This window comes from Vigna unguiculata, chromosome 2, assembly GCF_037176805.1.
Source record: "Vigna unguiculata cultivar grain cowpea cultivar isolate G323 ecotype 2 chromosome 2, ASM3717680v1, whole genome shotgun sequence".
Classification (NCBI taxonomy): domain Eukaryota; kingdom Viridiplantae; phylum Streptophyta; class Magnoliopsida; order Fabales; family Fabaceae; genus Vigna; species Vigna unguiculata.
In genome coordinates this window covers 10649395-10662701 of record NC_140793.1, presented here as the reverse complement: position 1 = coordinate 10662701, position 13307 = coordinate 10649395, and the positions used below count along the sequence as shown (strand labels likewise).

Genomic DNA, 13307 nt, shown 5'->3' with positions numbered 1-13307 from the left:
GCAGAAAGTATGTCATGACGACCTTCTGGAATGAATCCTCCTTGGGAGGTCTGCTCAACCAACGAATCCTACAATGTAACAAAAATATTTATAAATAAAAATACAATATAAAACATGAACGAGCAATTTAGATAAGAATTGTATCTTACAATTTTCTCAGAAATTTCTCGTGCAGAGTCAGAAGTGTAGTTGCCCGATGAGCGTAAACGGGCTAACTTCCACTTCTGATGACGTGATGATGGTGAAGGAGGCTCAGTATCTTCACCCTCAGAAGGTGGGGGCCTAGATTTTTTCTTTTTTGTCATTATCTTCTCTTCAAGTTTTCTATACCCACCACGAGATAATATGTGCGGGTTTTTATTTTGAGCACTCATGCTTTGAGCCTTTTTCCTCTTTACCTGTAACATATAAAACCCACTTTATGAATTAGTTAAAATTTTGCATAATTATCAATTGTGCTATTGATGATTTCAAATAAACATACCTGCCATCCCTCAGATGTTCGAAGCTCAAGAAACTACGCCATGGTCTTCATCAATCAAAGTGTATTTCAACAATGGATTTTCATTCTTTTTATGTCCAAAGACATACCTTGACGTCAACTTGGTCTTAAAACCACAAAATTTCTCAGCCACCGATGATAAACATTTTTGTCTTAGCGTCGGCATATTTGGAATATCAAATGTTAGCTGCAATATAGAATATGTCATCAATAATATTTATCATATTATCAACAAAATCAAAGTATAACTTTAATAACATTAATATTAGTTACCAATAAATCTTGCCATATCATTTCCCGATCAACTTCAATGACATGATCAAAAGATGGCGTAAGGATTGATATTCTCTCTCGTGCCAACATTCCTAACACTAGTGCAAAATTGTATTTTTACCTCGCCTTATAGGCCTCGGTTGGCAAGAAACCGAAGCCTATAATGGCGCGGTGGCAATTTTGCAATTAGAAGCAACTTTTATGCCTCGGTTCACCTAAAACCCGAAGCCAAAAGCAGTTATAGGCCTCGATTACAAAAAACCCGGTGCCAAAAGGGGTGTTAGGCCTCGGTTAAGAAGGCCCGAAGCCAAAAAGGTTGCCAAAAATTTCAAAAATGCCATTCTCGTTTTGACTTATAGGCTTTGGTTGGGAAAAAGCCGGTGCCAAAAGGGATGTTAGGCCTCGGGTGTTAGGGAACCGGGGCCAAAAGGGGTTATATGCCTCGGTTCTAAATTGAACCGAGGCCATATAGTTTAATTAAGGCTTAAAACTGAACCCCATTTCTTCCTCGCGCGCGCTGCTATCCTCCATTTCTCTCTGCAAATATTCACTTTTTCTCCCTATGCGGGCCTCCATACGACGCCGCTGTTTCGCTAAAAACCCTTGCCTCCCACTTCGGCGAGGTGACTGACTTCTCCGCCAACGCCAACCGCCACGCCTTCGTCCACCTCCCCCAGTGGGTCCTAGAAGAGCGCCGGGAACGCAGGAACCTCGACATCCTCGAACGGAAGGGTGTGGTCACACCCTCAGATACAACCTACCAATCCATTCTCTCGTTACTGTTGTTGCTGGTTTGGAGGGTTTGGGGGAGGTGGCATGCCAGGTCGAGGAGGACCAAACACCAGAACACTGCTGCCAGGTGGTGGCGGCATGCCGGGGCGAGGTGGAGGAGGCGCAGGCATACCAGGGCGAGGCGGAGCTGGAGGTCCTCTCACCATCTGTTCTAGAGGAGGAGGTCCCGCGGCGACGACGCTGCTGGTTCCGAAGGTGGGGTACAGGCTGGCGGCGGAGCTGCGGCGGGCAGGGGTGTTTGTTAAGATAGTGCAAGATAAGTCGCAGGCGGCGGATTGGGCGTTGAAGAGGCAGATGGTGCATTCGATGAGTAGAGGGATTGATTGGCTGTTTTTGGTTTCAGATGATTCGGATTTTTCGGAGATGTTGAGGAAGGCGTGGGAAGCGAATTTGGGAACCGTGGTGGTGGGGGATTGGGATAGGGCTTTGGGGAGGGATGCAGATTTGTGGGTGCCATGGAATGCGGTTGAGAATGGTGACATATGTCCTCGGGTACTACGCAAACCGAAGCCAAAAAGGGACATATGGCCTCGGGTCATACTAAAACCGAGGCCAAAACATGAGCGAATTTTTTAAAAATTTAAAAATGTGAGCACATATGGCTTCGGTTAGACCTAACAACCGAGGCAGAAGAGGGGCTCTATGGCTTCAGTTTACAACCGAGGCCAAAGGCTATCCTCTTTTGGCCTCGTCCCAATATGCCTCGGTCCGGGAACCGGTGCAGAATATGAAAAATAACCGCTGCCAAAAGGCCTTCCTGCACTAGTGTAAATAGCTTTTGAAGACGTCCCCATAACGACCACTGGGCTCACCAGTGTCGACGTTAATATCAACATGTGTTTTCTGACCTTTAGCTCTTCTAATTAAGAGCTCTCTCAACCTAGTGGCTCCTCTGGTGGGTCCCTTAGTAGGTGCTTCATCCTCTGATGAAGTATAATGTTCAACCATGTATCTGTGAAATGAAAACATAAAAAATCATTAATAAGCAACTGGAAAATTAATATATAAAACATTATTTAACAAAACACCTAAATTTTAACAAGAATATGAAATTCATACATAAAGTTATTGATTGGTCATATGTATATTCCTTCATCGTGATCTTCTCGAATTGCATGTACATCATCAACTAGATGGATTTCATCAATATTTATCGTTCTTCTAAATGAGTAGGTGACAACAATATTAAGATCACTCATATTCTCTTCATTAGGATCAATCTGTTTTTTCCATGAAGAGAGACAAACCAATGTTCAGACGCAGGATCTTTAACATATAAAACCTGAGATGCTTGTTGTGCCATGATAAATGGCTCATCTCGATAACCCACCTTTCGAAAATCCACTAGAATCATTCCTGATTCATCTATTTTGACACCACTCTTATTGTCAATCCACTTACATTTGAACAGTGGAATAGTAAACATGGTATAATCAACCTCCCATATCTCTTGTATTACACCATAGTATGTCATTGATCCTACTACAGGATTTTGATCTTTAGATGTAGAAAATTGTAGCGACTCAACTTCAAGACTGACTCCACTATTTTGTACTGTGCTTTTATCATCAAGAGACTTTGTATAGAATGTGCAATTATTGATTTCATAACCTGTACAACAGATGACATCAAATTTCAACCCATTTGCTAACCACATCAAAGTCTCGGAGCATTGCGAATCCTTCAAAACCTCATATTTAAACCAAGGCATGAATGTTCTATTATGCTCCATCAAATGCCATTTCTCTGATTGTCTTGGATTGTTCTCTTTCACAATGACTTTGTGTGCAGATAAGTAAGGTATTACCTCATTTGTGTTGTTCAATATGTATAGGTGTGCTTGCATCAACTCTTCGCGATTTTTGGTAACCACACTCACACCTCGTATGATGTTACTTATAGAACACCTGTTCAACCATGATCTGTGAGAAACTCCTATCGGTTTTGCTTTTGCCATGTAATCTGAACAAAACTCGACACTTTCTTCAGCAATATATCTTTCGATCATTGAAGCTTCTGGACGATATTGATTTTTCACATACCCTTTCAAAATCTTCATATAACGTTCAATGAGATACATCCATCTTAAGTATACTGGTCCAACAAACTTGATTTCTCTTACCACATGAACAAGTAAATGTACCATGATGTCAAAAAATGATGGAGGGAAAAACATCTCTAGCTGACACAAGATGATAACAATTTCGGCTTGAAGTTCATCTAACTTTAAAGGATCAATGACTTTGCTACAAATTGAAGAGAAGAATGCACACAAACGCGTTATAGTTTGTCTAACATTTTTGGGTAAAATTCCACGAATAGCTACAGGTAACAATTGTTGCATTAAGATGTGGCAATCGTGAGACTTTAGGCCAACAAGCTTCAAGTCTTGCATGGACACTAAACTCTGAATATTTGAAGAGTATCCTTGAGGTACCTTGACACTCTTTAAACATAAGCAAAAACTTATCTTCTCTTGTTTGGACATAGTGTAACATGCAGGGGGCAAATAAGTGCGCCTACCAACCTCCCTTGGTGCCAAGTCTTCTCGGATCTTCATTTCAACCAAATCCAAACAAGCATTTACTCCATCTTTTGTCTTTCCCTGAATGTTGAGTAGTGTACCAATCAAGCTATCACACACATTCTTCTCTACATGCATGACATCTATGCAATGCCTAACTTCTAACTTCGACCAATATGGAAGGTCAAAGAATATTGATTTTTTCTTCCAAGGGCTCGATGCAAATGACTTCTTGGACGTTTTACCAAATACATGATGTACTTTATTAACTTTTTCATGAATTTGAATGCCAGTTAATGGAGTTGGTGCTTTGTCATTCTCTTGATGTCCATTGAATGCTTTCTTTAACCTTCGATGGCGCAGATACACGGTCTTCCTTCCGTTTTTCAATTGATGAGATGCAGTGTTTTCTTCACATATAGGACATGCTTTATGACCCTTGACACTGTACCCTGACAAATTACCATAAGCTGGAAAATCATTAATGGTGCAAAATAACATTGCATGCATCATGAAAGTTTCAGAAGCAACAAATTCAAATACTTTAACACCATCAACCCACAACAACTTCAAGTCTTCAACTAGAGGATTGAGATATACATCTATGTCATTTCCAGGTTGCTTTGGACCAGATATCATCATAGACAACATCATGTATTTTCTCTTCATGCAGAGTCTAGGAGATAAGTTGTAAATGAATAATATAACAGGCCAACAACTGTGGTTTGTACTTAAATTACCAAATGGATTCATTCCATCGGTAGCTAAGCCAAAACGAATATTTCTACATTCTTCACCGAACTTGGGAAATTCCTGATCAATATTTTTCCATTGCATTGAATCAGCTGGATGACGAAGGAGTCTGTCACATCTTCTCTCAGTTGCATGCCATCTAAGGTTTTTAGCGTCTTTAGGATTTGCAAACAAACGCTTAAGTCTGGGCACGATTGGAAGGTACCAGACTACTTTCAAAGCAGATCCTTCCTTCTCTATTTGACCATTATCTTCACTGTTTCTTTTCTGCTTGTACCGTGATGACCCACACTTTGGACATTTTTTCAAATCTTCAAATTCTTTTCTGTATAATATGCAATCATTAGGACATGCGTGTATCCTTTTATACTCCATACGCATCGGACAAAGAATTTTCTTGGCGTCATAGTTTCGAGTGGGTAGAGTATTTCCTTCGGGAAGCATTTCATCAAGAGCACGAGCAATTCTGTGAAGCTTTTATCTGTCCAACCATTGGTCGCTTTCAAATTCATAAGTCTTAAAACCGCTAATAATCGCGTGAACTTAGTTGAACCAACATACAACAGAGTTTCCGCATCAGCAGACATCGTCTCATACACATGCGCTTGTGCAAAAGCTTCTACGCCAACATCCCGTATCATGTCCTCCATATTGTCTTCTTCTACTTCTACTCGCTCTTCAAATTGCTCTTCCCGTCGCTCTTCCCGTCGATCTTTCATGGAGGAATTAGCAAGATATTCAATCCGAGAAACAGTTGGAATGTGTATTAATTCGCCGTGCCATGTCCATATTGTATAACTTCTAAGGAAACCATCACAAATAAGATGTTCCCTAACTTGAGTTGCATTCAATTTTCTTCCATTCAAACAGTTGACACAAGGACATCTGAACTTCACCTCATCATCACTTCTCCCCTCATAACGTTGTGCAAATTTTATAAATTCCTCTACTCCATTCTCATACTCAGTGCTAATACGTGGTAAATTAATCCAATCTTGATCCATACTGAAATTGCGTGAATAATTTCAGTAATCTTTGAATCAATGCTCACGTCGTAATGAAGGTGTGACCCTATCCCATTTAAGAAGATTCACTTTCTTTATTTTATTGGTACATATTACTTTTAAAATACATATCTTAAATTTCACAAAATTTTGCCAGCATTTCGCATTGGCCTTCAGGATACACGAAATGAAAGTGATTATAAACCACACTCAAATATGCACCTGAAGATCAATACAAAACACAATTGACAAATATTCATGAATTTTAAGATATGTATTTTAAAATATATATATATATATATATATATATATATATATATATATATATATATATATATGCACTTATAAATTACTAGAAAGTGATTAATCTTCTTAAACTGTCCAATCGGACAATTCAAGATTCAATACATTTAAATTATTAGTATTGTATCCCCTTATATCTAATTTAAAAAAAAATGTAATTTTTTCAAAATGAAAACTCAGGGACAATACATAATTTTCGTATTGAATCTCAAACGGGAAACTAAGGCTAACTCACATGTAAGAAAAATAAACATGTTTTAACAAATAATGAATAAAATATATAAACCAAACAACATATTGGCATCATAGGAAAATATTAGAATTAGGAACCTGGGAGCGCGTAAAGAGCAGATGACAGTGGAAGATGATGCAAGAGTAAGTCATAAGTAACAAATAAAAGCAAAAACAACAATTTCCTTAACATCATATATTAGCTATTCAATTATAGTGTTCTTACAATTTTCTTGAATTCAGACTTAATGTTCTACATTTGAAGACACAGTGCTCTTAAATTAAGACTCAATCCTCTCACAAAATTAATCAAAACACTCAAAATTCAATCTCGATGCAAATTAACACTCACAATAACTAAAATTGAAAATTAACATACACAAAACAAGAAACAAAAAAAAATGCGTTAGAAATTTACCTTAAAGAAACCAAGGCACGACAGTTGCGACAAAAAAAGGAAATTGTTCGCGCACGAATGTGAGGTGCAGCAACGGTGATCGGAGCAAAGTGGCCGGAGGCGTGAAAGTTCGGTGGCAGCCCAACGTTGGTGGAAGAAGACCTCGCGTGGTGGTGGAGGGACGTCAGAAAAGTTGCAGCGAGACAGAGAGAGGGACCACTGCCGGAGCAGCGTGGCCGGAGGCGAGACGACACGGCGGCAGGGGGCTCGCGTGGTTTTCTCGTCGGAAGTCGTGGAGAGAGAAGGAGAGACAGCAGCGGCAGGGGGCTCACGTGCTCGCGTGGTTTTCTCGCCGGAAGTCGCAGAGAGAGAAGGAGGAAACAACGACGGGGTGGCAGTGGCAGTGGCAGCACAGGAGCAACGCGCGATGGTGGCCGGAACTTGCAGAGAGAAATGGAGGAGGAGCGCGCGCGAGGAAGAAAGGGGGTTCAGTTTTGAGCCCTAATTAAACAATATGGCCTCGGTTCAATTTAGAACCGAGGCATATAACCCATTTTGGCCCCGAGTCCCTAACACCCGAGGCCTAATACCACTTTTGGCACCGACTTTTGTCCCAACCGAAGCCTATAAGTCAAAACGAGAATGGCATTTTTGAAATTTTGGGCATCCTTTTTGGCTTCGGGCCTTCTTAACCGAGGCCTAACACCGCTTTTGGCACCGATTTCTTTACAACCGAGGCCTATAACTGCTTTTGGCTTCGGGTTGTAGGTGAACCGAGGCATAAAAGTTCCGTATAATTGCAAAATTGCCACCGCGCCATTATAGGCTTCGGTTCCTTGCCAACCGAGGCCTATAAGGCGAGGTAGAAATCTAATTCTGCACTAGTGTTTGTAATTTTGTTGCACATTGAATAATGGATCAAAATTCACCAAAGCATTACTTAATTAGGCTTATGGCCTCAATAAGCAAGCCTTGGATGAATAGGTGCTCAAGGAAGCAAGCTATGTTTACCACATTTGTCATATGTTGCAAATGTAAGAAGTGCGACTTACCACTTGGCATTTGATCCATGAAATAAAGAGATCTAGATCTAGATCTAAATTGAATTTGGCACATGTTAATTAGCATGGCTAGCCAAATTTTCCTCATTCTTTAGGCTATAAAATAAGCTTCCATGCACATTTGTAAAGGTTACTCTTAATTTTGAATGGTAAATGCCTTGATGTTGAGAGCATTCCACACATTTTACTTACTGAGAGTCATGGTTAAGATTCTTCTTAGTTTCTTCAATGTGAACAATGAGCATTTATTTAAAGAAGTAAGAAATTGTATTCCTCATGGTTCACATAGGAAGTTTCTTATTAAAGAAATGCATGAAGGGGGACTTATGGGAAATTTTGGGGCTGGTAAAACTTTGATCATGCTTAAAGAAAAATTCTTTTGGCCCCATATGAGGAAAGAAGTCCAAAGACATTGCTTTAGTTGTCTTACATGTTTACATGCCTTGTCTATTGCTTCCACCCCTTGGGAGGACATAAGCATGGACTTTGTCCTAGGACTTCCAAGAACTTCTAGGGGTGTTGATTCTATCTTTGTGGCGGTGGATTACTTTTCAAAAATGGCACATTTTATTCCATGCCGAAAAGTAGATGATGCTAGCAATATTGCAAATTTGTTTTTCAAGTTCGTGGTTCGTCTTCATAGGCTTCCTAAGACAATTGTGTTTGATAGAGATACTAAATTCCTTAGCCACTTTTGGAGAACCTTATGATCTCGGCAAAGGAACTAAACTCTCTTTTTCTACTACTTGTTGTAAGATCCGGAAGAAGTAATCTAATTATTTAATTAAGTTAGGATACTGTTTATTTAATTTTAGTATTTAATCTAATTATGATTTATGGAAAATAAGTGTTTATAAATTTATAATGCATAATAATTGATGAGTAAGCATGTAGCTTAATGGTTGTGATATGTGTATGATGTGTGGAGGTTCATTGGTTCGAACTTGGTTGGCGGAAAGGGTTTGGTAGTATTTCTTTTGCATTTTTTCCTCTCTCTTCCTTTCTATTAAGTTTGGTCACATGCAGTGGTTATTTGTTTCTCCGTTGCCATTATAGCATGTATATCTATGATGCACTGATACTTCAATTTAGGTCACGTATCTATATCTGATACTTTAGGATACTTTATCGATACTTATGAATGAAGTATTTAATTTATAAAGTTGTAGTAGACTACAAGAAAATCTTGGAATAATGACCAATTTTAGTGACAAGAAATGACTAGTCACTATAGTGACCAATTTAGGTACTAATTTATTTCCTTTAGGTACTAAACATTGTTGACAAAAATAATTTCTATTAAAAATTGATTTCTAAATTGGTCACTAACATAGCTATTAAGGTTTTGACTACCAAAATAATTGATCTCTAATTAGGAAATTGGTCTCTAACATATTTTTGGTTACTAAAATTGGTCATTATTTAAGAGTTTTCTTGTAGTGGTACTTTTATGATGACAAAAAGTGTGTGTGTGTGTGTGTGTGTGTGTATATATATAAATTGGTCATAGATGTGTGTGTGTGTGTGTGTGTGTGTATATATATATATATATATATATATATATATATATATATATATATATATATATATATATATATATATATATATATATATCTTAGATGTACACATATTTTTTTCTTTTTTTTATATTTTCTATCTTTTTGAAAATTGTTGCTGCAATAGATAATGAAAATGGAAAAAAAAATCATAGATTTAAATTGGAGAATATTAACAGAACAATGGAGAGTGAGAAGGGGTTTATAGGTTAGAAAGTCAGGGTTTTGGGAGAAGGTAGAACATGAAAATTAGAAAACGGAGAGAATCATGGAGAGTGAAAGCGGTGGCTACGAGGGAAATGTCAATTGAAAGAAGTAATCCAGGTAGGGAAGTTGAGTTAATTTTTTTTTTTTTGAAGTTTGCCCTTGTCCTCATTGTCTTTAGTGATTTCTTGTTTGATGAATGAAATGAAGATGATATTTGTTGTTTTGTATTTGAGCTTTCATGGTTTCCTTCTTTTCTTGTATGACCATTGTATGAGCCTTGAAACCTAGCCATGCCAATAGTTGCATTGCCTCTTCCATGGCTAAGTGATATCGCTGTCGTTAGGCGATCAAATTACCACTACTTTAGCAACTTTAGTATTGCCAGTTAGTAGTGAACAAAATAGTTAGGGTTAAGATAACCTTGAGTCGTCTCACAACGAATATGGAATTGATTTCAAATATTTTATTCTTAAAAATGCAATTAAAACTAGCAACTATAAAAATAGGGGGGGTTTTGATATGCAAAGAAAATGACACGGAAGATTGTAAACACAGTAATGGTAAATAGGTCAATTCCACTGCTTTTTCTAAATAAGATTCTTCATTGGTTATCTAGAGATTATTGTTAAAATAATTATTGTTGTTGATTTACAAATCAATCAATGTAAAGACTCAATTCATTTGTTGGCATCCTCACTTTTAATCAAAGTACAATCTTAATTAAAAGTGAGAATTGTTAGATTGTCCATAGTAAATTCAATCAAAGTACAGTCTCAATTAATTTTACTATGCCTAATCATGTCTATTCCTTTGTTTCTTCACCAAATAGAAAACTTAATTAATCAAAGTAAAGTCTTGACTAATTTTAGTTAAAGTAATTACCTCTAATCAAAGTATAGTCTCAATTATTGGCAAAAACTTATTTAATCAAATGAAAGTTTCTAAATAAAATCAAAGTAAAGTCTCAATTTAATTTAAAAACCTTTTGACTCATATGATTAACATGCATGTAGATTTAAAATCATTATTTTCCATTCGATTAAGAAGCAAAGGACATAGATAAACAAAAACCACAACAATAATCAAAATAACAAACACATAAATTCATCTAACCTCAGAATCCATTTAAGAAATTACAGTGGAATCAACCCTAAAAGCTTAGCCCTCCATGGCTTTGATGGAATACATAATAATATATAATGAAGGAAAGAAAATAAAAGAGAGAATGAGAGATGTGATGGATGACGGTGTCTGCCAAAACCAGAGAGTTCTAAACTGTCTAAGTTGTATGTTGTAAGTTGTCCCGCTTTTGCCCCCTTAAGTCTCTTTATATAGGCTTCCACTAGACTTTGGGCTTTATCTGTCAGTTGCTAAAATCTTTTATTTTTATTTAATTAATTAGCAACTTAATTTCTGTCCAATTTCCAATTCTGCCCCTCTTATTTAACCATTTTTGCAGTTTTGACCAGAGTTTGACCAGAGTTTGACCAGTTGACCAGAGTTTGACCAGTTGACTACCTATCAGATGGTGACACGGCTGCTGCTCCTTCTCCGGCGAGCTCTTCTTCTCCGATCTGGCTGCATTTTCCGATTGTGCAGGTTCGCGCTGGCTGTGTGCGACGGATCTATTGACGGTGAGAAGGATGGTGAAGGATGCGCTCTCTTCTCCTCTGGTTGCTGGTGCGACGCGGTGATGAAGGATTGACCCCAACCAAGGATGAAGGCACATGCTTAAGAAGACTAAGCATGTTTAGAAAGGAAGTTCACTAATCCTTCATCCCTTTCATTTGTGTTTGTTATTTTTTGATTCCCTAAGTTGGCTTAGTTGAATCAACTTTAGTTGACTTGTTGACCTTTGACTAGGTTTGACTTGTTGACTATAGTTGACTTGACTTAAGCCAACATGCTAATCTATGTTTATTTGCTTTGTAGGTTAATTAGGAGTAAGAAAGCAATGCTAGGTGGCGCATGGTGATTGGGGAGCATAAATGATGTGGAGGAGAGAGTAAAGCAAAGGCATAAAGCATAAAGTAAAAGGCATGAAGCAAGTGTACCTATGTACCTTTGGTCTCCTTTGTTTTTAGCACACTTTGGCCACTTTTTGGAGACATATGAGACACATTCTTTGTCTCCTTTTGTGCTAGAACGAAATTAGCCTTGCACACACCATAGTTGGCTCTTTTGTCTCCCATTTTTGTAACCTTATTTGACCTAGTTTCTAGAAGCTAGGGTTAGGTTTTTGTAGAGACATCCTTAGGTATCTTTTATTTGCTTAGAGGCCCCTAAACTCTTCTATATAAGGGGTGCTCCTAGACATGTAAAAGGGTTGAACATTTTGAAGTAAAAACACTCTTGTGTCTCAACCATTTGTGAGAGTTTCCTCCCTTGGGAGTGAAACTTGTAAGCCTTATCTTGCATAGCAAGTGGCGGCACACATCCACTCATCTTCAAGGTTGTCATGGCTTCTAGCCTAGCCTTGTAGTGGCGTGCTTCTCACATTTTTACCATTTCTTTCCTTTCCATTTTATGTTTTCTTCTTCCTTTAATTGTTCTTGGTTTTCTATGATTTATGTGCTTTCCATTTCCTTTTTGTTTTGAATCAATCCATCATCTTCTTCTCTTGAGCTTTGTGAAAGGAACCTTCACATCTAGATAGCTTGCTATCTTAATGTCCAGTGGGGATTTCGCTTAGCTTTCTTAATCAACTCACACCATATTCAATAATCATAAAAAGGAGCAAGATAATCCTTCATCACGCGGTGCTGCAGAGGTTGGTGGTGGTCGGCGACGAGATGGCGTGATGGTTGCTGCGTTTTGTTTCCGGCGTGGTGGTTCTGTTGCTGCGTCTTGGTGTGCGGAGCTGGTTCGCGCAGATGCAGGTGCAGGCGCGGTGGCTGGCGCTGTTGTGAAGATGGTGCGACGGAGGCGCGCTGTAGTTGCGCGAACGGAGAGGATGATTGTCGTGGAGGTGTTGCGATGGTGCGTGAAGGTTGCGGAAATGAAGGTTGCTGGTGCGTGAACCTACTACCGTCGAGATTGGTCTATGGTGGCGAGAAGATGGTGGTGCGGTGGTTCTGCAAGGACGGTGTTGTTTCCGGCGAGTTGTAGTGCTCGTGGTGGTGCGCGAGTGGTTGCTGGTCTGCGGACGAAGAGGTGCAGTGTTGGCCGGCTAGATGAAGAGGTGCGGCGGCGGCTGCCATGGTGATGGAAGGAGAGGAGAAAATTAGGGTTAGGGTTTCATGAGTGAGATGGAGGAGATGATGACGTGGCAAGATCTGATTGGTCAATTTGGTGAGTGGAGGATTATGACACGTGTCAGCTTATGGTTGGCCTGATTTGAAAGGTAGGGATTGCCACATGGCATAATCTGGTTGAGTGGAGTTTAAGTGGTAGGAGGGGTGCAACTTAGTGAAAACTGGAGGTGCAAAAGAGGTTTTTGGTGGTCCACTTTAGAAAGAGTGTGCAAATAAAAACTGGGGGTGCATTTAGCTCCTGATTTATTTTTTTCCAGAATTTCCTGATTTTGGACTTATTTTGTAACTTTTAATATTTTAAATCCACATTATTAATTGACCAAAAATAAATTCCAGCTGCATTAACAAACGTTAGAATATCCAATAATATTTTATGCAACTAAAATCAATTTTTACGTCATTTTTACCAAACTTACTCAATAAATCCAATAATCACAAATCCTAATTGAA

The 13307-nt window shown here is 38.6% G+C and overlaps 1 pseudogene; it reads left to right on the top strand.

Moving 5' to 3' along the window:
• Nucleotides 1-1338: 1338 nt before the first annotated feature.
• Nucleotides 1339-12622, top strand: LOC114172934 (uncharacterized; annotated as a pseudogene).
• Nucleotides 12623-13307: the final 685 nt, after the last annotated feature.